This window comes from Semicossyphus pulcher, unplaced genomic scaffold, assembly GCF_022749685.1.
Source record: "Semicossyphus pulcher isolate SPU_LCO1_2020_fin unplaced genomic scaffold, fSemPul1.0.p SCAF_8, whole genome shotgun sequence".
Classification (NCBI taxonomy): Eukaryota; Metazoa; Chordata; class Actinopteri; order Labriformes; family Labridae; genus Semicossyphus; species Semicossyphus pulcher.
In genome coordinates this window covers 26,383,706-26,407,952 of record NW_027211759.1, presented here as the reverse complement: position 1 = coordinate 26,407,952, position 24,247 = coordinate 26,383,706, and the positions used below count along the sequence as shown (strand labels likewise).

Here is a 24,247-nt window from a genome sequence, read left to right as displayed (position 1 = left end):
GTAGAACTCTTTAAAACAGTGCATTCCCACTCTACCAATGGACTCGTGCTGCAGCTGCAGCTAACACACACTTTCAAGGAAATGCATGAAAATTGCAGCACAAAACATTAATTAACTTTAGCTGATTTAAATAGCAACAATGGTAACAACAGAATACTGTTTACACAGTAACCACAAAGCAACGGACCTCCGACCCCCCGTGGGAGAATCCATTGTTTTAATATCTCCCTTACAAAAAAATACTCTCTTAAAATAATAATGTACGCCTTCTATCCATTTATAAGCTAGTGTAACAACAATTCAGTGCTTCATATGTATATAATGTAGCATGAGATGGAATATTAAGTGAGTACTAACAGAGTAATATGAAGTAAAACTGCAATTATACGGAATAATAGTATAATAGTCTGAAGTCAGTGCTGAGAGGAGGATGAGGGACAAACTTAAAGCCATCATGGACAACCCCGCTCACCCTCTCCATGATGACCTGTGGCAGATGGGCAGCTCCATCAGCCAGCGCCTCATCCCACCCAGGTGCAGAACTGAGAGCTCAGGCGTTCCTTTGTGCCCACGGCCATCAGACTGTACAACAGCAGTGGAAGCTACGGACTGTCATCCTGCTGAACTCTAGTACAGGACTCTCATCACTCTCACCTCACTGACTGTGCTGCTCTGATTTACTTATATACCTGCCATATACTGTAACATCCACCAGGTGGTTATATCTTCATATACTGTGCTGTACTCACTACTTACCTCCATATTTTACTGAACCATTTTGTACTATTAGAATTACTAGTCACTGTTATATAGTAAAGTGTATTATATAGTGCATTATTTTTGTGTCTTCTTCGATATTGTTGTTGTTACCATACGGTATACTATATTATAAGAGGCAAGTGGAAGCTTTACAGAGAGTGACTCAATATCTCTCCATGCAGGAGACTCTTCTGCAGTATAGTAAAACATTATTGTTCTCAATTGAGCTGCCCAGTAATACCACAGCATATTAGGGCATTGTAACCCTCCTCCATCAAAGGGCAAATATAAAAGAGACAAAGGAAGTCTGGTGCGTCGAAGAGTATTCATTTTAAGTATATTTATTGTACTGATTAAAGAAATTGAAAGACTCGACCATCTCTCAACTGATTTAGCTGCCATAGATGGATTATAGTTAGCGATCACAGCCTCTTCTAATTTTGGAACAATTTGGATTCCTAAGTAGGTAAAGTTATCCACAGTTTTAAAGTGGTGAGCATGTTTGGGTGGTTAGCCCTCTCCTCCGGGTTAAGAAGCATTAAGGAGGATTTTAAATTATGAATTGTGTTACCATAAAAGCGTACGGATTATTGTACAAAACTTTAACCCAATTACAATATTATCTATTTCAGAACTGTACAGTCTTTCACAATAGTCCATAAATGTCTCATTTATCACAACAGGGTCTGCAATAGTCTCCCCTGTCATTTTTTAGTACAGTGATAGTTCTTTCTATTAGGAGTTGTTTTATACAAATTTTACCCGACTTTTTCCCCTTGATCAAAGACAGACTGTTTAAGTTTCAGTAAGTTACGTGTGCTAACACCATGTGCTAACACCGTGTGCTAACAGTGGTTGCTAACAGTATTTGCTTAGACCATGTGCTGACAGCGGGTGCTAACAGCTAACAGCGTGTGCTTTCAGCGGTTTCTAACAGCAAGCGGGCGTTAACTCTGGAGTCTCATTCAGAGAGGACCTGGTGACAGCAGGGTCCTCTCCGTGGTAATATGACATCACTGCTAATATCACTCTGTTTGAGGCTGCAGGTTTAACTTACAGTGTAATTTACACACAAACACTGAGTTGTCTAAGTTTCTTTTCTCTCTCCTCTTTCTTTTTCTTCATTTTTGGAGGCAATGAGGCTCCTCCTGACACTTCAAACTCATGATAAGCAAAAAAAATAGTTTATGTATCAAATTTTAGATCTTTAATTTTGTTCTTGTTGTGCAAAGGTTGTTGTGTATTTCTTTCATCTAAAACCTCAAAAGCATGTTGTTTAGTGTGTAAGACAAAAACTCAGTATTTCTATCACACACATATACACACACACACACACGCGCGCGCACACACACACACACACACACACACACACACACACACACACACACACACAGAAGTGCAGAAACCACAGAAAAACAAAGGCCTGCAGCATTTTAAATAGAGGCCCATTACTTTGAAAGGAGCAGTAAAACGTGAGCTTCCTGTCAGTCCTCTGGGTCTCTGTGGCTCCGCGATGGATTGTGGTCTCTAAAAGACAAACACATGAGGGCGTGTCCAGTGACCACACACATCACAAACACACACATCTATAACACACACATCACAAAGACACATCATACACACACACATCACAAAAAGTGCTTTTTGACCAAAAGTTCCAGGAACTTCTCTTCAAGGAAAATCAAACTCTCTGTAACATATTTAATTGATTGTTTTGCATCGCGCTGAATCGCATTGTGTTGAACGTATGTATGTATATACAGATATATTCGTATTACATATATATAGATATATATATATATATATACAATATATATATTGCTGGGTATGTATTGGAGTGGACACTTGTTGTGTTGTGAAGCATATGACAAATAAACTCAAACTTGTTCTACTGCAAATATGACACAAATGACAACATTACATAGGCTAACCCATCAAAGCTTATAGTGGGTTAACATTAGCTAGCTTTACTTAGACTTAGACTTAGACTCAACTTTATTGATCCCTTTGGGATGACTCCCTCTGGGAAATTCAGTCTCCAGCAGCTTATACAGTACAATACAATAGGAAAGAATCAGCACACAGAGGGTAAAAAATAAAGATCAAAATATATATATCTATCGATATATATATATATATAAAAGTACAAAATTAGATAACAAAATATATAAAATATACACTCTTAGAAAATGTACAAGTAAACAGTGGGTAATAGTTCAATTAAACTAAATTAGGTTATTGCACTGTGGTATTAGGTTATTGCACTGTGGTGAGAGATTATTGCACATTGACAGATTTTTATTGCACATATGACCCTTTGAGAAATAAATAAATATTACTATTGAATAAAGGAGGATAACTACTATTAACTTTGTGAGGTGAATTAGTGGACATGCTAACATTGGATAGCATGTTAGAAAACGTACGAGTTAGCATACAAACTTAGTGAGTTCTGTTTGTGGTGGATGCTGTTGCATTGCTCACATCATAATACTCATTTGTAAATGATAACTTCATGAGCATCACTCAAAGGGAGTATTTGCTAATCGAGTTCATCATTACTAACTCATCACTTCACACCAGGTCCACATTACTTCCTTGACTTGTGTCCCTCCCAAGTAAAGTGACGTTGTAATACTCATTTGTAAAAGGCCGCATATGGATCAGTGTATGAAGAAACTGTGAGTTAACATCCCTTAATTGATGATCTATTCAATTTAAACTAATGACATAAAGTCACAGTGACTTCATCATTTCTTAATGGACAACAGGAATTCATGATACATCCTGCATTAAATCACCATGAGTCATGCATTACTTAAGCATTACTTAGCTATATAGATTGTACCCTTAATGTGAAGTGTTACCTTCACAGCTCCTGGTTCCGCAGCAGCTGAGGCTCACAGGGTCAAAGGTCACACAGACCGGTAATATTTACAGCATAAAAAGTACATGAAAGTTGTTACAGTATGAAGATAAATGACAGTGTTGTTTTATTATGCAGCTGAAGCACTGAGGGTATTTGTCTCTGTGAGCTTACAGAGCAATGACTGAGCAGCGTTAAAGTGGAACAAAGGTTAATCACAATAACTTTAAACTCTCTGACATCCATCTCCTCTTTATATGACACCTGTGACCTGTGGAGAGCTTCTTCACTGTGTTTTTAAGGTTGGAGCAGCTGTTTAATGACTGATTTTTGTTTAACCACGAAGTCCTTTGACATTGAAATACCTCATCTGACAGAGGCTCCTGTGTTCTGTGAGGTTTGATGACTTTTGTCAGTGGAGCATGGTGTCTTTGAATCAACGATTATGTTACAGCGGTCCTTCCCTTTAACTCCGGTGGTGTCATAGAGAGTCACAGAGCTCTTTCAGGGATCCAGATGGTTCAGATGTTTGATGCTGATGTAAAGAAAGAGGCTCTCTCTGTTATCTGTCGGCTCTCTTCATACTTTTAGCCCAAACAAACATATTTATGTCCACATTATTGGATTAATTCATTTTTATCTGAGACAACAGAGAGCCAGCAGGACAGAGGAGTCCATTTAGGGAGTAATGGTCTTATGTTGTTCGGATCTGTTCTGTCACACACACACACACACACACACACACACACACACACACACACACACATACATATGCACACCATTACTGTTGTGCCCCTGGCGGTAAAAGCCATCGGCCTTTAACAGAGTTTTTATGGACCAGACCACCAAACATCTTACTGACAAAATCTCAGATACATTTTCTCCTCTCTCTCCTCTTCCTCCTCCTCCTCTTCCTCCTCGTCATTATCATGTTCATCATCCAGATCTCTTAATGCCCCTCTCTTCCTCCTCTCAGACCACATCCATCCCATTAATGTTTCTAATCGGCACCTGGTTGGTTTCCCTCCAGCTCCACTCGTCTCCTCCTCCTCTGTAGCACTGATCACAGCACACACACACATACAGTACACAGATTGATGCAGATACATGTGATGATAAGTTTAATATAAAAACACATAATCAGTGATAATCAGGGGCAGATCTAGATAATTCTTAATGGGGAGGCAAGAGGAAGGCAAGAAAACTTTGAGGGATGCCAGAACAGATACATATATATATACTACCAGTCTACCATAAATTAGTTTAATGTATCAGTGAGTTATACTCTAACACATCACTGAGTTTGAGGATGAAACTCGCCCTTCTGTGTGAAAACTTCTGAAACATAAAGTTTGTTTTTGTGGATGTTTGTGACAGAGTTTGCACCCTGATGTTTGTGCTGTTTAATTCTGTATTCTAAGATTTTTTTATAGTTTTATTAACATGTTTATTATCTTCATGATCCTCAAACATAACATGAGAACTGTTAATGGAACCAGTGTGGACCCCTCCACGCTGTGATCAGGTCTGTGTAGAAACTGTATCAGAAATAGAAGAAGAAGAAAATAAACTGTTTTAAATGTTTAACAAAATAAACGACTGGATGTATATCATGTGTTTATTAACAATGAAACAATGCTGACCCCTGTGACATCATATACACGTGTGTCAGACTGAATCTGTCTCATTGATTCATAAGTCAGAAACATTATCAGCATCGTTTTTACCAGCAAACATCTTTTCATCCATTAACAGCGATTTCCTCCCTGTGGAAGCTTTTCCTGGAGCCGGGTCAGCATCTGTTTCATTAACACACACGTGTGTGTGTGTGTGTGTTTGGTCACTTTCCTCCCTTTGTTGGGGCAAGACCCGCACTAGCTCCTCCTCCTGCTGGTGGCACTACTTTTTTTTCTTGGTTGTCCTCTGGGATTTGTAAACTTGTCACCATGGCACTGGCAGCTGCTGTGCGGGGGAGGCGCTGTTGCCGTTGCATTTGAGGGGAAACAAGCCTCTTCCCCAGCTCCTCCATGAACAGCCTCTGTTTAAATGTTTTGTCCTTGTTCCATAAAGGATCCACTCCTGTCCAAAGCACAAAAGTGTTGAACGCTGAGACATCCAGCATGTTATGAAAGAGAGCCAGGTGTTCGTAACAACAACCAGGATAACAGAAAAAAACGACAAAAAAAAAAAATTAATAAATGACCACACATAACTTTCATTCTTGATACAAATGAAAGACATACTGAAAATAAAAGCACTTAACTCAGACAAGAATAAATTACAATATTATTATCATAAATAACAAGAAGTGTGTGCATAATGATTCATACCTTATCTAGGTTGTCGACCCCTCCCCTGCAGCGGTTGTAATCCATGATGACATCTGGTTTCTTGTGCGCAGTGTCAGACACAGATGACTCTCTGTGCTTGGTGTTCAGAAGCAGCACATTTTCCCCCGTTTCACCAAGTATGACACCACTTGTGTCTAAATGCAAAGAGGGATGATTGGAGTACTCTGTGCCTTGTCTCCAGCAGTTGAGGGGGGAGCTCTGGCTTGTTTCTGGTTCCAACCAGGGCCACCTTCCGTTTCAGTAGCTCATTTGCCAGTCCATTAGAAGTAAAAAATTGTCACATCACAATGTTTCCCTGGAGTCCCTCTGTCATCTCCAGGACCACTCTCTTTCCCTGGTTAACTTCAGCTGCGCTGCCTTTATACAGGCAGGTCGACTGTATAAATTAGCATTTTCCATGCATAAGACATGCTGACATCACAGGCCACCCACACTTTAGTCCATACCTTGCGGGTTTGCTGGGTATGAACTGTCTGAACCCGCAGCGCCCCTTGAATGGGACAAGCTGCTTGTCTACACAGACATACTGTCCTGGGTTAAAAAACAGGGGAAGGCGTTTGGTCCATTTTTTCCACACTGTCAGAATGGGAGCCAGTTTGTCATGCCTTCGGCGGGCAGGTCATGTAAAATTGCAGATTTGAGCTCACCAGATTGAATTTGGTATGGGACATGGTGGCCCGAAAGATTGCACACCCACTGCGGTCCTCCCATAGGCTCCGGGTCGATCTGTGGTTGGATCTGTCAACTCCTGCCAGAATCAGCAGGCCGATAGATGCCTGCAGGTCGGTGGTATCCAGGTCCGTCCAGTCAGAATTGGTCTGTCTGTTATGAAGAGTTCGAAGGAGCAATATCTCTCATTGTGATCTGGGCGACAGCGTGCAGTGTGAGACCCGGGCTTGCATAGGCGGCCGGAATATAGCGGAGCATCTCATTGTGAGTGGTTGCCCAGGCAACTTGGCCATTCTTGGATTTCCATTGGCCTTGTTGCACTGTCTCCTCCGCAGTCTCAACACACATGGAGTCACTAGATGATTCAGAGTCAGTCTCCAGGGCCAAGTCCACCTCTTCCTGTGACTCTGTGTCATCCTCATTTTCGGAGCCCTTCTCACTGGTGTCCCCCTCACAGGCAGAAGGCTGTGTAATTTTCACAAGAGCTTCTTGTAATGAAAATCATTTCTTCATCTTGCACGGTGCGACATGACCAGTCCCCAAAGCTCACTGTACTTATGTAGCTCATTGTAAGTTCAAGAAGGCAGACTGTTTATACTCATTCATTCATCCATTAGTCATCATTCATCATGTCTTGTTCTGAACTGCGGTGTCTTTTTGTACTAGTGGGCCGCCAGGCCACCAGAAATGTGTGTGGGGGGGAATTGTGGGAGGGAAAAATCGACTTGCCGGCCGCAGCCCGCTACTTCAAAAAGACACCGCAGTTCAGGCTGGCTTACAGAGCTTCTGAAAGGGATAGGATTGCACCAGAGCGCTAATTGGAACAGCACAACGGGAACGGTCTGCTGTCTCTTCAAAAGTAGCCCAACTCTGCTGGAACAATGGACCTGGCAACCCAGGCTTTGTATCACATGAGGTGAAACTTTGTTTGATCATGAAGCCCAATGTTGCTTGACATCTCTGTGTTTATCAGTGAAATATATGACTACACAGCATACGGACATATGACAACCTGCGGAGAAAATGTTTATACTTTAACTGTGCGCAGAAACACGGACAGATCGCAACGTTATTGATTCAGGTACAGAGCACCAAAACACACACAGGTCTGTGTCATATCTGCTCCTCTCCTAACGTCTGTCTCCTCCCTGTGCTCATGATAACTAAACTACACCTGGATCACCCCCTGCTCATCTCATTCACAGCTTGTGGATTCAATCACATGCACTACAATTCCATATCACACACACACACGCACATCCGAATATGTGTTTTGTATTACAATGTGGTTAGATATTTGAATTCAGAATAGGAGATGAAAATTCTGACACAGGAGGCATTTTGGGACCGCAGCGCAGCGGAGCGCTGGCCCAAGCAGCCAGTTTAGCGAGATCACAAGATTGCGTGAGAAGTACATTATTGTGCGTGAATTGCGAAATCACGCGATAACATCAACGTTAAACAGAGCAACACATAAGCAACAGTTCAGTTTGCACCTCCGGGGTTGATTATCTGCTCATTTGGATTTAATTCTGTGATTTTCTTTTGCTTCTACCATGGCTGAGTACACTACCTAATCCAAAACTACTTAAAATCTGGAGTCTGTACCTGGTGTTTTCCCAGTTCTCCCAGTAATGAGATAGTTGATGAACCGTGTTTCTTCCTGTTTTCTTCAGAGTCAGAGTCACACTGACCCTAACCCTAACCCCCTTAGTCAATCACATGACAATAGTGAAAATAATTAGTAAGGTGATCGGTGAGCTGTTTCAGTCCTCGTTTTAACACGCCTCTCTATGACAAACACTGACCACATTCACTTTTAATTATTCATTATTTTAAGTTCAGATAGTAAATCTTTGTATTTATCCTGAGAGAGCTTCTTTGTGTGAATGTGTGCTTTGTTTAAGAAGTAGTTTTTAGTACATACGTATGACTCATGAGGAACTAAGACATAGCAACTAAAAAGAGTCATGATGATACACATACTGAATAACACATGAATTACTTTTAATAACGTCTGTCTTTGTTTTATTTTAAATTTGATCTCTCTTTTTTGATACCTTTGGTTTGATCTGAATTCTATAAGATGTCTTTAGAGTAGTTACAGTATTTCTCAATTGCTAAAACACTAAACCCTATTGTCTGAACCAAATTCTCAGTGGCCTAAACTAATTTTTCGAATCAAACAATCCTTTGGCCAAACCTTTAACACTGTTCAGGTACTTAGACACAATTTGCAAAACTCATCCGCTCTTTTTTGCTAAACCTTAAACACATTCTCAGTCACTAAACACATTTCACACTGTGATACACTTGTGTTGCAAAATTGTAAAAACTGGCAGTAAAATGTGAACACAACTCCAACACAGCTGTCATCGTTTACACACAACAAGTCAAAATTGAACACACATGTTTCTAATGATGTGATCAGACCAATTAAGCAGGATAAAAGTCAGTTCAGAGTGCACAGGTGGCCCATGTGCATCCAACAATGGACAGAAACATACAGAGAGGCAGAGGAGTTCGTATGAGAGGTGGTGGACGAGGAGGAAGGGAACAAGGAAGAGGCCGAGGAAGACCAAGAACAGTCATTACTGATGAAATTCGTGCAACTATTGTACACCATATCATTGTTCATGGGATGACAATGAGGGAAGCAGGACAAAGAGTACAACCCAATTTGAGCAGATTCTCTGTGGCCAGCATCAACAGGACATTCAGAGAAGAGAACAGGTAATTGTTTCTTGCTGTACAACATTTGACATACAGTATACTATACTGTAAGTACTGTAATGTTCATTACAATACTATTTTTACTGGCTGTATACGTTTATAAGTGCATTTTCCCCTTTGTAGAATCGAAAGACGACCAAATGAGGGTGGAAGGACTGCTCTTTTCTCCCAACAACAAGAAGCACTCATTGTTGACATGGTCCTTCAAAATAATGCCATCCGACTCGGTGAAATCCAGCAGAGAGTGATTGAAGACAATGTCAACTTTGATGGAATCAACAGTGTGTCTCTGTCACCTATTTACCGTGTCGTCAAACGCAACAGACTTAGCATGAAACAAGTGTACAGAGTACCCTTTGAGCGCAACTCTGCAAGAGTCAAAGATCTAAGATATCAGGATGTGCAAGTAAGTGTAACCTACACACACTTTCAGCACTGATGCTTCCAGTACAAGTCTATGCTCATAGGCCTACTACTGTTACTGTAGGCTAGTAGTTGCAGTTGCTACTTTTACAGTACTGTAAACTATATTGTAATGTACGTAAATCTGGAGTGCATATACTGTAAATGCACTATTGCAGAAGTCTGTCTTTTTGTATCACTTACTGTACTAAACTATCTATTTTTTACAGAGAGCGTTTGAACTGGATTCCATGGAAAGGCCTCATGAATACATTTTCATAGATGAAGCAGGGTTCAATCTGGCGAAAAGGAGGCGGAGAGGCAGGAACATAATTGGTCAACGTGCCATTGTGAAAGTCCCTGGCCAGCGTGGTGGCAATGTCACCCTTTGTGCAGCCATAAGTAACTGGGGGGTTCTCCACCGTCATGCAAACACGGGGCCATATAACACTGAACATCCCCTTAGATTTCTGGGTGGTCTACAGGATATTATGGCTGTGCGTCAGCAGCTGGATCAGCAAGCAGTTCATACTGTATATGTCATAGATGGGACAATGTGAGCTTTCACCATGCTGTCCTGATACGTGAGTGGTTCATCAACAACCAGGGCTTGATAAAGGTTTTCCTTCCACCTTACAGCCCCTTCCTGAATCCAATAGAGGAGTTTTTCTCTGCGTGGCGGTGGAAGGTCTATGACCGACAGCCCTACACCAGGGCAACTTTATTGGAGGCAATGGAACAGGCCTGTGATGATATAACTGTGGAGTCTTGTCAAGGCTGGGTTCGGCACACCAGAGGGTTTTTCCCCCGTTGCCTGGCAAGGGAAACTATTTCCTGTGATGTGGATGAAGTCCTCTGGCCGGACCACGCCCAAAACATGATGGAGAATGAATCTCAGTGACTTTGTGCAGTAATGTGCTTTTCATTTAGTTTTTTTTGTTATGCTGAAATGTAGATGTCACTTTGACTATGATCATTTGCCAAATGCGTTTACAATAAACATTTTCTGTTAACTACATGCCCTGGATGCTGTGTCCTACATTATTTTATGTAGTGTTAAACGAGTGCTCTGTGGTGAATATATTTTAACTTGCTGTGTGTATGATCTGAACACATTGTTTGCTTTTGAACACAGGATAACTGGTTTTGAGGTGATGGTTTGATTTTGACAGAAAAGTCTGAGGTTTTGTGAATGTAGCTTGAATTTTTGGATTTGTGTTTAAGGTTTTGAAAAAATGGGTGGAGGTTTCAAGAAATGTGTTTTAGCAATTGGGAAAAACTGTAAGTGGAGGTTTGGACCATCATGGAGGGTGGGCCATCATGGAGGTTTGGACCATCATGGAGGGTGGGCCATCATGGAGGGTGGACCATCATGGAGGTTTGGACCATGATGGAGGGTGGACCATCATGGAGGTTTGGACCATCATGGAGGCTGGGCTATCATGGAGGGTGGACCATCATAGTGTTTGGACCATGATGCAGGGTGGTCCATCATGGAGGTTTGGGCCATCATGGAGGTTTGGACCATCATGGAGGGTGGACCATCATGGAGGTTTGGACCATCCTGGAGGTCTCTACCATCATGGAGGTTGGACCAACATGCAGGGTGGACCATCATGGGGGTTTGGACCATGATGGAGATGGGACCATCATGGAGGTTGGACCATCATAGAGGGTGGACTATCATGGAGGTTTGGACCATTATGGATGATTGGACCATATTGAGGACCATCTGCAGGTCTGATGACAGATCTCCGAGGTCTGCATGGAGGGGGGAGTCACTGCAGTTCACTAACCAAGTGAGGAAGAGGAGGATCAACCTGATATTCTGGACAAAACAACAAGACAATGTATCCATTCAAAGATACTGAGGATGAGGGCCACCGTCAATTGGGGGAAGATCGGCTCCGCATCAATGCATGCCTTGATAATATTACTGCCCCACACAACAGATACAAGATTTATTGTGCTAACACAGAAACATTTAACACAGTGAGTGAGAAGTGGGAGTGAGAGTACTCTTCTCCCGCTCGAGCCATGTGACAACCAGGAGCGAGAGATAAATGAAGGACTGGACATTTAAGCATGGGCCTAATCAGGACACTGCGGTGGGGGTACAGAGGGTCCCTCCAGGGACAACATAGCTGCTGAGGGTCACATAAAGACATTTTTTATGCTGATTCTCATTGGTTCAAGCCCTGTCAGTTAGCCTCTCTGGACAGACACTTGTCCGTGAGTCTGTCTGCATATTGGAGATTTCCCTGTACACATATCACCCTGAATACAATAGTCAAAGAACAGTCTGATCAGCATCACCTTTATTATAGCAACATATCTACTGCAGACTGTTTATTAATCCTTGATCATCATCTCCTCAAACTGACGTGTCAGCTAGTTTTTTGAAACAAAATATATTCAAGCTTTCTAATGGATTTTTCCCCTTATCTGGACACATTCATGGACAACTCCTCACACTTTTTCAGCCATTAATGTATTCAGTTTCTTTCTTATTTTCAAATATATTAGAGAGCAGCCTCCGTCTCATTTAAGTGGATCTTTATCATGGCTAATTTGAAGAAAGTGCAGAGGGAGGCGTAAACCAATCCTGACAACCTGATTATCTTCAGCCATTTTATCTTTTAGGTCGTCAATACAAGCATTTTATCCTGCCTTTACCGGCTACTACAAGACAGCATGTTATGCTGTTAAATTGATTCATGGACACACACACACTCACATTTTATATTCACCAGTGTCCCACAGCTCGCACACGCACATTCCCAATCGTACTCCCCTCTTCTCGTTCAGGCACCATAATGGAAGCAGACCACAGACCAGTTTTAAATCCCAATGTTAACTTCCAACTAATGCTTCCAGTTTACTAATGCTCCTCAGCCACAAAGCCCCCGGGTCCACACACACACACACACACACACACAGGTTGCTGTGGATCATAAAGTGGCATTAAAGCCTCTCTGGCAGGTTATTCTGACTTCATGGCACCACAGCAGCATTCCACAGTCACCATGTAAGACTCTAAGTCGCACCGCAGGTTTCACTTCACAAACCACCCCTAATGCACCGCTCACCATATTACAGCACACAGGAGCTCAGTATATTACAGCTGAATACATCAGGAGCTCACTACATTACAGCACGCTGCACCAGGAGCTCACTACAATACAGCACGCTGCACCAGGAGCTCACTATAATACAGCTCAATGTACCAGAAGCTCAGTATATTACAGCTCAATACATCAGGAGCTCATTATATTACAGCACACTGCACCACAAGCTCACTATAATACAGCTCAATGCACCACAAGCTCACTCTAATACAGCTCAATCACCACAAGCTCACTCTAATACAGCTCAATGCACCACAAGCTCACTATAATACAGCTCAATGCACCAGGAGCTCATTATAATACAGCTCAATGCACCAGGAGCTCACTACATTACAGCACGCTGCACCAGGAGCTCACTATAATACAGCACGCTGCACCAGGAGCTCACTACATTACAGCACGCTGCACCAGGAGCTCACTACATTACAGCAGGCTGCACCAGGAGCTCATTATAATACAGCTCAATGCACCAGGAGCTCACTACATTACAGCACGCTGCACCAGGAGCTCACTACATTACAGCACGCTGCACCAGGAGCTCACTACATTACAGCACGCTGCACCAGGAGCTCACTATAATACAGCTAAATGCACAAGGAGCTCACAATATTACAGCACACTGCACCAGGAGTTTTATTTTAGTTTCTTGTAAAATTGTATCATAACCATAAAATACACACAAGATTAAATATCAAGAATCCAGAAATCGAGAAGAGATTAAAGAGGTTGAGTAGTGAGTGATTGTGAGGAATATTTCAGATAAATTAAAGCACTATAGGCCACCATCTCTCCACATACATCACATCTGATTCTGTGTGTGTCTTTAATAGAACGACCACAGGGCTTTGTTCTTTTTTAAAGTCATTACAAGGACATCTCTTACCCAGCTTATCACACACACACACACACACACACACACACACACATTCAACAAGTGCAGGAGAGAAAGTGAAGACAAAGATAAAGCGCTATTTCACCTCAGGCTCTTATTCCAAAAATATAGCACATAACTAACTGTTATTTTTCTTCTCTTAATTCATCCTGAAATAACTGCTGAAGGTTAAACTGGATATTTTTGTCAGCCAGCATACGTACATGTAAGAAGTGTAAATATTAACATGTACATGTCAGGTCAGTAAACTTCCTTGATAAGGGAAAGAGCTTTGTTTCCTTGGTGGTACTTAAGGACAGGGATGGACTAAATGAAAACTATGAATACGGTTACATTTTTTGTGTGGACACTGTAGAAAAACACTGTGGAAATGCTGTGTGGACGCTGTGTGGACACTGTGTGGACGCTGTGTGGATGCTGTGTGGACACTGTGTGGATGCTGTGTGGATGCTGTGTGGACACTGTGGAAACACTGTTTACACTGTGTGGACACTGTGTGAATGCTGTGGATACAGTGTGGATACAGTGTGGACACTGTGTGGATGCTGTGTGGACACTGTGGATACACTGTATGGATGCTGTGTGGATGCTGTGTGGACACTGGATGCAGTGTGGACACTGTGTGGATGCAGTGTGGATGCAGTGCGGACCAGTGTTGACACTGTGTGAACACTGTGTGGATGCTGTGTTGACACTGTGTGGATGCTGTGTTGACACTGTGTGAACACTGTGTGGATGCTGTGTTTTTTGTGGATTTGACGGTTTGTGCAATGTGGTTAGTTTACATAAACAGAGGACAAATTAGCCCCAAATGTCTGCATGATGACTCATTTAAATATGTGCATACAGTACTAGAGCACAGAGAAGCTGTTTGTTCTGCAGTGCAGTATAGGATGCATTTAACCTTTTGCATGCGCTTTGAGACTTAGACTGATTACTTTTCTCATTTGTGACAGTTTGGCAACCCCTAATTTCATGCCATCTTTTTATGAATTTGCTCTTAGTTTCAAGATTTAAAGTAAACTTAAACTAATTCTGTATATAATAGCTAGCACATTTTGATTTAACTTTACTTTGTCTTGTGGTAGTGCTGATGTGTCAGTGGTGATTCAGTTATTAAATCCAAACTTATTGATAATAATGTTTCAAAGTAATTGAACACATGGCATCCATAGATATTAGATATTAATGTGTTCACAAAGGCTGCAGAAAAAAACTGCTGTGAAAAAAAAAAAAAAGTGAGAAACCAAAACACATAAGTAGGCAAAAAAAGAAGTTACAGAGTTATTGTTGTCCTCTCACAGCTGGTTGTGACAGGACAGAGGGAGGGAGATGTTGCTACCCTCAGAGCTCCCGTTCACTGAAGTAGGATGTTCTTTTTAAAACTGGTATCTCCATCTGGATGAACAGAGCATTGGGACCATCTGTTAAAGGTGTAAATATGATTGTTCCACCGCAACACTGCAGCTGCAGAGCTCCTCTTCAGAAATGTCCATTTTTTTTTTACATCCTTTATCATGTGTAGCTTTCAAATGTGGTGGAAATCTGACGCTATGAAAGTCAGACTAATAATCAACTTCAGTGAAAGGTTCCAGTATGTTCTAGTTTATTCCAGGATTGCAATCCAGTCCAACATTAAATAGAAAAAATAAGCTGCTTGTATTGGAAGATTATGATTTCATATTTCTGTATTTTAAGTCCATAAACTGTTCATTAAAACTGAGCGTAACATGAGAACATGTTCTGTAAATTGTCACTGTGTCTTCCTCTGAAACTGTTGAACATTTTTCAGTCTCTGTTTTGTTAAGAGTGAAGTCAAAGCGCCCTCTGCTGGACAAACATATGATGGCCGTTTCTAATTCACTCCAACACCGTCTGCTCTGTGCTGTATGAACAAAGGGAAGCTGCATGTTGGACAACGTGCTGACACTGGTTTTTACCAATATAAGTAATCAACAGATAATTAATATAAATGATTGTTCATAGATTTCATATTGACTAGATATATAAAATATTGATAATGTATCAGACACTTCACTGTCTATGTCCTGATGTAGCTTACTGAGACATTACAAGGTAAGGTGTTGAAATATGTTGAAATAAGTAATGTAATGTTAACTTACAGTTGGAAACTTCCCTCATCAATGAGCTTCGTGTTATTATCAGATGAATCCTATTACGACCTTTTCACATTTCTGATTGATCCACAGCACCGAGAGCAGGAGGGCTCCTCTTCTTCTTAACTAATAATAATAATAATAATAATAATAATAATACTGTGTAGGAAACAATGCCTGATGTGAAACAGAAGCTACATGGAAACACATTCATTTCTGTCCTTATCTTTCCTTCTGCTCCTGAAACAATGCTTTGAGTGGTGTCGTGTCAGCAGGTGTCATGTGTCAAGTCTGCCGGTCCTGCAGGTCTCAGCAGTGACCCCGACATCTGTCAGGCCGCTGCAGAGACTCTGACCCTCTGTGAGGATTACTGACAGACGGTCAGATCACTGGAGCAGAGCGAGCTGCTTCACATGGGAACTTTGAGCCCTTGACCTTCATCATCTGTCGAGGAGTTCTGAGTTTCAGGATCCAGTTTCAAAGCATCCCAGACGTGAGAGACCACACTGAAGAGAGCTCAGAGAGGATCATCACATGGATCATTATGGCTACATATACTGTCCAGGTATATTTATGTTTTATGATTTAAAATCTAAATAATGTTTATAATGTGTCAGACATACACACGCGCGCGCACACACACACATACACACACACGCGCGCGTGCGCACACACACACACACACACACACACACACACACACACACAGACACCTGATGTAGCCTCTGAACCTTATTATTGATCAGTTTAAGGTCAGTGTTAAGAGTCTGTCTCTCTCTCTCTCTCGCTCTCTCTCTCTCACACACACACACACACACACACATAAGGATGAGCAGGTTTCCTGATGAAATATCTTTTAACTACAGTCCATAATGTATCTGCATTATTTTTTAAACAGCAAAAGATATCTCTCTCTCTCTCTCTCTTTTTCTTTGTGTGTGTGTGTGTGTGTGTGAGAGAGAGATACAAAACATGCCAGTAGAGGAAACAATGGCTGGATCTCAAGTCTCTTATTTGATATTTCTTCGTTCCTTAATCCTCCCTCAAACCAGAAGGGGAGGGTGGAGCGAGGAGCGAGGAGGGAGTTCTCAGGAGCGAGAGGGGAGGAGGGAGTTCTGAGGAGCGAGGAGGGAGGAGCAGGTTCTGAGGAGCGAGAAGGGAGGAGGGAGGAGCAAGGAGGGAGGAAAGAGGAGCGAGGAGGGTGGAGGGAGGAGGAAGGAGTGAGGAGTGAGGAGGGAGGAGGGTGGAGGGAGGAGGAAGGAGCAAGGAAGGAGGAGGAAGGAGCGAGGAGGGAGTTCTGAGGAGCGAGAAGGGAGGAGGGTGGAGCAAGGAGGGAGGAGGGAGGAGAGAGGAGCGAGGAGGGAGGAGGGTGGAGGGAGGAGGGAAGATACACGAGAACAGTCTCCACAAAAGACCGTCAGCTGAACGTTATAAAAGCTCCGCCCCCACATCTGGCACGTGTGGCATCTCACTGATAAATCCTGTTTAATGTCTTCTGGGAGATCAAAAATCCCCCAACAGGGGCAGGGACAGACGGGGGGAGGCCACAGCAGGATGGCTGTAGTTTTCCCTCATGCATGAGGCCATTGGTGGGGCAGCCCTTTATTGAGCCACCAACCTTGATGGACTTCCGTGGGTTAAAGCCATAAGCCCCAGGCTGCTGTGGCTTCCAGAGGTGATGGCCCATCAACTCCTGTTGCCACAACCTGTCGTCAGGCTTGTGAGAAGGAGGAGGAGGAGGCACAGCCTGGCACAAGTTGCAGCAGCACCACACAGGCAGATCATGGGGCATAATAGGGCATCATAATTGTTACTGCCTGCATTGGACTGTTGTTTAAATTCTACACAAACATGCTTCATGTCCAGGGTTGCTGTTTGGCCGCTGAATGAGCATGGGCTTTTTACTATAAAATTATTTCAATCAGGAGAGACTTAATACGTTTGAACAATTATTTATTTACAAGTTGAAATGAAATGTGCAAAGTCTTTGGCGATTAGACTCCATCGTGATGTCATCGTGTGCTGGAGGGGTGTAGAGGCCGAGAGCAGGATAGGATACCCCGCGATGGAGTCTAGACACTGGTGGTGATGATGGTGAAGAGAGGATGCAGGATGAGCTGAGCTGACTGGACACTGATGAAAAGGATGGAGGTGACTGGGGTGGAGGAGGGTCGCAATAATCGTCTGAAACGATGAGCAGACTGCGGAAGAGAGGGGAGCAGATTTAAAGTTTGACAGCAGTTAGATGATTGGTTCACAGACGTCGTGTCTAACTCTGGTTGGTTAAGGCTTAAATGGAAACGGCCATAATCAGCTGATCGCAAAACAGGAACAGAGGGGGGAAAGAGAGAGAGTGTAGTATGAATGAAGTTAATGATGAATGAATGAATGAGAACAGTCTTCCTGCTTGAACTTTCGCTAAGCTACATTTCAATCAGGAGAGACTTAATATGTTTGAACAATTATTTATTTACAAGTTGAAATGAAATGTGCAAAGTCTTTGGCGATTAGACTCCATCATGATGTCATCGTGTGCTGGAGGGGTGTAGAGGCCGAGAGCAGGATAGGATACCCCCCAAAACAATGAGAAGAAATAACAGGAAGCATATACTCACTTTTGATGAAGCAGGCCTTACCTTACCAGGTTGTAACGGGATTCTAAGAAGAGTAAAAGAATTAAGCACAGAGAGCGTGAATAATTGATATGCATTATGAAACAATAATTAGACATTTACATTCACATTAAAAGCCAGTAATTGGCCGTGCAAGAGTGAGGTCATGAGACCTTGGCCAGCGATTGACCGTGCATGATGAGGTCACGATAGACCTTGGCCAGCGATTGACCATGCATGAGGGGGTCACGATAGACCTTGACCAGCGATTGGCCGTGCATGATGAGGTCACGATAGACCTTGACCAGCGATTGACCGTGCATGATGAGGTCACGATAGACCTTGGCCAGAGATTGGCCGTGCATGAGGGGGTCACGATAGACCTGGACCAGCGATTGGCCGTGCATGATGAGGTCACGATAGACCTATGTGAGGTGTATGCTGGTCCGATGACCTGATCGAGCCGCTAAGGCTGAGTGTTAAAGGTCATGTGACCCTAAGCTGACGGTGGCCGAATAGCTCATACGTGAGGTGCGTGATGAAACCTATATGATCTACGTGTTTTAACCAATTCACCAGCTCTGAGAAATGCATAAAAAGCCATGGAAAATACTGCCTCGAGCAGAGCGTCAACGTAAGGAGATAAGAACCCTTTTCTAAGTACAGATAACATGCTATGAAGAACAGACAAAGTAATAGGCCTCCTGCGGTCTGCAACAGGAGGGGAGACTTTAGCAATGCCCTTTAACAAAATTTTAATAGCAGGATTCGAAAATAGACTAGGAAAGGAGGGATCATAACATCTGATGTTAAACTGGATCCTACAAGTAATCCTCTAATATACTGAGGTTTAAAATGTCTAACATCCATACAATAGCCTATGAAAGCACAAATGGTGTTAATGTGAACAGGTTTAAGAGGCATACATATTGAAACACAAAACAAGGCAAAAGTACTAGTATTTGGATGACTCTAAATAGCTGATCATGGGGCCGTGATTTAGAACAGAGTTAGCTGTTGAAGGGGCGGAACTTGAATAGGGACTGGGCTGGCTTCAGGGCAGATGCTCCGGAAGATCTGAAAGTTAAAGCGTGAGAGAGAATCAGCAAGTTTATTGTAATGCCCGGGCACGTGACGGGCCGTGATTATGAAGTTGTGAGTTATGGACGACCATGTGATGCTTCTCAGGAATGGCATGATATCTTTAGAAGAGGAGCACCCTCTGTTGATCATGCTGACAACAGCTTGATTATCACAAAGCACTGAGATACGTTTGCATTTCCAATGCTGACCCCACACGTGACATGCAACTGCAACGGGGTAAATTTCGTACAGCGCTGAGGACTGATCGAATTCGGAGAAAGCGGGAGGCCAGTGATCAGCGAACCACTGGCCTTGAAAGAACCCCCCAAAACCCACGGATGGAAAGAATGTACCAAGTCATCATAGAAGAAGGTTATGCCATTCCAGTGCTCGAGCAGCGGGGACCAAAAACTCAGGTCGGAGCGGCACCCTTCATCTAATGATATGAAGTCATGTAATTTATGCACTGATGACAAAATCTCTAGTAAACGAGATATGAAAGACCGCCCTTGAGGGACAACGCGCATGGCAAAGTTAAGATGCCCTAGAAGGGAAAGTAACTGCTGCTTTGTGATGTACTCAGCTGCGCAGTACGATTTTGAAATATCACGACTGCGCTGCAGTTTTTCGGCTGGGAGCGATGCTTTCATTTCGATAGTATCCAGCGTGATACCAAGAAACTCTAGACGTGTGTCGGGACCTACAGTTTTCTCTTCTGAGAGAGGAACGCCAAGAACCTGGAAGCAATGTTTTAGTTTTTCTTAAGAGGAGCCTGAGCCATCGTGAGGAGGATCTATCAGGAGGAAGTCATCAAGCAAATGAAGAACGGAGGGAACCCTGAATTGGTTTAACAGGATCCAGCAAAGCGCCTCAGAAACAAGGTTGAATATGCACGGGCTACTTCTACACACGAATGTCAGGCGCACGGCGAAGTAGTACTTTGAATCCCACCTGATGCCGAAAAGAGGCCATTGAGACGGATGAATGGGGACAATTTTGAATGCGTTGGTGATATCTGCTTTGGAGAGCCACGCGCCTTGCCCTGCTAACTTTATCAATTTGATGGCGTTATCAGCTGATGCGTAGTGAAGAGAAAAAGGTTCAGGCGGAATAAGACTGTTAACGCTCGCAACGGGGCCGGAGCGTGGCGCGGACAGGTCGAAAATTAACCTTTTCTTCCCTGAATATTTCCTTGTAGCTACACCTATGGGGCTAGTGCGAAATACTGAAAAGGGAGAAGACTTGAATGGACCTATGACATACCCTTTATTAACCTCTTTCTCTAATATTTGCGAGACTATTTCTGGCTCTTTCGCTGCAGACTGGAGATTTTTGGTTACGTACGTAACTGAGGGAGAAGCTAAAACTCCGACCCGAAAACCCTGAGAGAGCCCTGTAAGAAGGTGATCCACGAACACTGAATCAGGATGAGATGACAGTTCAGCTGCTTAATATTTAACATTTATTGGTGTAGAAGAATGAAAGTTCAGAATGTCTTTGAACCACGTCGGTTCTCTTGGCGTGCAAAATTCCGAGACGGAACGATGCGCTGTGGGCAGACGGACCGGGGATGTGCATCCCTGCAACTGCTGTAAACGTGAAGAAAATGGCAATTGGGAAATGAGCAGACATTTTCATTGAAATTGTTGCAGATCGGCGAGCTATTAAAGAGATGCACCTGACGGCCACGTTTGTCGGTGAGAGGTAGAGGCGTGGGTGGAGGTGGGTGCTTGAAGAGAGACTGCTGAAACGGCACTGAGGGGCACAGGGAGGTGGAATGACCTGAATGCCCACATGAGCTGCAGGTAATGATTTGATTTCCTCCGGCGAACATCACTAGGAGCTCGGTGTCCAGAATGTACCAGTCCAGGCGGATGTTATATTATGAAATGTTCAGAGCGGCTTTTCTTGAGAAAGCTTTGTGGTACTGAAAGAATATGTTTTTTCCATACTTGAGATTGAGATCACTGAGAGACAAATAAGCATCGAGTTCTTGTCTTCTCTCGGGGAAAGCAGAGCATATAACATAACGGAATATGCCGAAAGCTGCCACGAACTGCCCGAAACTCAAATCATTATTAAGCAGGGGATCGGCGGACTTAAAGACGGCAGTTAAATTTTTGCCTGTAGCGACGCTATTAGCGCACTCTGGTGAAGGCAGGATAAGGCTGACTAGATTAATGTCTGTGCCATCTAAGATTTTAGACCTTAACTGGGGAGATATGTACGCTGATTGAGGAATGTAAGGCCTACCTAAAATAGGAGCTGGAACAGCCGTGGCGAGTGAATGTGCTGAAGCTTCAATCCGAGTGATAGTGGATGGCTGACTTGGCGTAGTGACATCCAGCATTGAAGTGCCCGAATTTGCAGAAGTTGTAGCAGAGGAAGAAGTGGCAGATGAAGCATTGTCCAGAGCACGAAGGCGTGCGTCGATATTACCCATAGATTTATTCAGAGCCTGTAAGGTGGAGACTAAGAAACTATCAGGGGATGAGTGTCTTGGATTAGTCGGTTCTGCGTGAGAGGGGGACCGGCAAGAGACATTTCTCCTCTTGGGCTGAGGAGCTTGCGAGGGACCTGATTTCCTCGTTCTTTTCCGACCACGAGTTGGTACAGGAGAGGAGATGATGGAAGCAGCCGGTTGCTCGGTGCAATATGAGCATTCTCCCTGTTCGTAATTTGATAATTCCGCCAACTCGCGGAGCTGGGAGAGAGAAATACCTGGTGCTGGAGTGATGCCACGACCATGAAGCTGAGACATAAGGAATCCTGCTTCGCCTTTTGATGGACTGTCACGAACTGCAAGGCGAACTGCAGCTGTCCGGGGAGATGGAAGCTATCTCCGGCAACACATCGCCTCCTAGATCAGGATCCTCCGCGAGTTGATCGAGGTCAGAGTCGGACATTGGAGGAAAATGAGACAACGAGATGCAACAAAGGGTGAGTAGGAAATGTTCCATTCGCTGAAATCGTCTGAAACGATGAGCAGACTGCGGAAGAGAGAGGAGCAGATTTAAAGTTTGACAGCAGTAAGATGATTGGTTCACAGACATCGTGTCTAATTCTGGTTGGTTAATGCTTAAATGGAAACGCCCATAATCAGCTGATCGCGAAACAGGAACGGAGGGGGGAAAGAGAGAGAGTGTAGTATAAATGAAGTTAATGATGAATGAATGAATGAATGAGAACAGTCTTCCTGCTTGAACTTTCGCTAAGCTACATTTCTACTCTTTTCTACTTTGTTAAACATCAGAAAGTTTTTCATTTTTTGTGATACTTGACTTCTACTCAGAAAACACAAAGACGTGTTTAAAAGCTGTGGATGGATTCTTGAATTTCTGATATTTGGAGTATTCAATTTTCCTCCGCCTACTCACGCCGCTGTGACTGAACCAGCCCAAGCAGGTGACAAGAAAATTTGTGATCAACAAGGCCCCAGAAGATCCCTTCGAGATTATTAATCCAACCTTCAAGGCCTCAACAACAGGTAAACATGTCCCGCAGTACTGATAAGAAAAACATCACTAATGATGAGGACTATATTTCTATGGAGACATTGAGAGACGTGATTGAAGAGCAGAAGTTATTTCATCTTGAAATGCTGAACGGACAGGAGTCAAATTTCATGTCCTTCACCAAGATGATTCTTTAACTACAACTGCCAGAAATGATGGAGTCATCAAAGAGGTTCAGGAGATCAAATCAAGCCTACGGTTCTCCCAGGCCCAAGTTAATGATTTAAGGGAGAGGGAGAAAAAAATTGGCTTTCTTGAGACACAAGTGCAGTCTCTGTCCTCTCAGTGCATGAGCTCTAAAAGCAAAGTCTTTGCATCCAAAATTGACAATTTAGACAATCAGAACCGACAAAAGTTTAATTACTGATGGCCTGAAACAGCACAATGTTTATGAATCTTGGTCAGAAACTGAACAGAAGGTCACTGAGTTTCTGAACTCATCCTTTCTAAGGCAAGAGCTCACCTCAAGAACACCCCAAATTATGTAAACGAGAGGTTTTCTGTATCCCAAAGAAAGAATAGAGCAGACCTTATTTCAGCAATGAAACAGGCCAGAGAACGTGGAGACTATGCTGTCATCAGCTACAATCAAACCATGAAAGGTTCATCAAACAACAGAAACCAAACAGCATGAATGAATCTGTGCCAGTAAGACTGTTTATTGACAGTGACTTTTTCTTTACATGTTCTTTTTTGTACTAAAATACCATGACATTATCTGTATGTAGACAGTATGACACTTACATATCAGCTTCCAACTTGCTACAGACAAATACTGACGAAAAGGTTCCTTTAATGGACCTTAAAAATTCCTACCTAAAATTAGAGTGATTTTCGGGACCACACAACATCTAATGTTTTATTTAATAATGACCCTGATAGGGGGTCTTCCGGGTGACGAATGGAGTAAACGTGTGTCCCTCGGACTCCCGCTACACTCTAAATACAACCTTACTTTTAAATTTCATTTCTGTACACAAGTAAGTGAATTTTTCCCCTTTATACAACTTTCACTAAGACAACTCAAAATGTCATCGAAACCAGATAAAAAAGACGGTAAGAAAGACGATGCCTCCGCCACGCCCGTTGCTAGCATGGCTGTCCTGACCAATTTACTGGA

General features: G+C 42.9%; 1 pseudogene; it reads right to left on the bottom strand.

Annotated features, from left to right (window-relative positions):
• Positions 1-5,465: 5,465 nt before the first annotated feature.
• Positions 5,466-18,936, bottom strand: LOC138613369 (piggyBac transposable element-derived protein 4-like; annotated as a pseudogene).
• Between the last annotated feature and the right edge of the window lie 5,311 nt (positions 18,937-24,247).